Genomic DNA, 825 nt, shown 5'->3' on the forward strand with positions numbered 1-825 from the left:
GACATGTACTTAGCCGATTCATGGTGCGTGAATTGAGTTGGACGAACACAGGTAGTCCCGAGAAAAGAAAGAAAGCTGGTTCGGGATCAATCAACCAAAACAAAAAGACTAAATAAGACAGCTCGGTTAAAATCGTCGTCAAGAGTCATGGTCTCATGGAAGCCGTACGTACTACATTGAGAGGTCGGGTAAATGATTAACAGAAATAGGGTGAACTAAAATCGCATATCATTGAGATTCAGAAAGCATCTCACTGGTGTTAGGAAATTCTAGCCACATCATATGTCCATATAAAACAGTATTTCAGACCCGCAAAAAGAACAGTATTTCAGAAATCGCAATATGCAAAAAAAAAAAAACTCACACCACCACAATACATGTCGTCTCTGTGGGTAAATTAATTGAAGCTGCCCTATATGAAAATTGTCCCAACCATCAGATGCCAGGTGTCAGGCTTCTCCTTGGCATCGAGTGAAATCCATTGTATGCTACTCCCTCCGTTCCGAATTACTTGTCGCATGTATGGATGTATCTAGATGTATTTTAGTTCTAGATACATCCATTTCAGCGACGAGTAATTTGGGACGGAGGGGGTAGAAATTGGCCGTGTTTGCTGAATCAATCAAAGAGCATGTACGCGTTTATTATCTAGGAGTATCTTAGAACCTAACTTGCTCCTTAATTCGGTCAAAATAGATTTTTGATCTCCATATAACTTAATGACTTTGGTCGTTCAGATTTTTGATCTCTATATAACTTAATGACACAGGTAGTCCCAAGAAATGAGCTTGATCCGATTCTTACTCCAGCAACTCACACCCCCCT

This window comes from Triticum dicoccoides, chromosome 1B, assembly GCF_002162155.2.
Source record: "Triticum dicoccoides isolate Atlit2015 ecotype Zavitan chromosome 1B, WEW_v2.0, whole genome shotgun sequence".
Classification (NCBI taxonomy): domain Eukaryota; kingdom Viridiplantae; phylum Streptophyta; class Magnoliopsida; order Poales; family Poaceae; genus Triticum; species Triticum dicoccoides.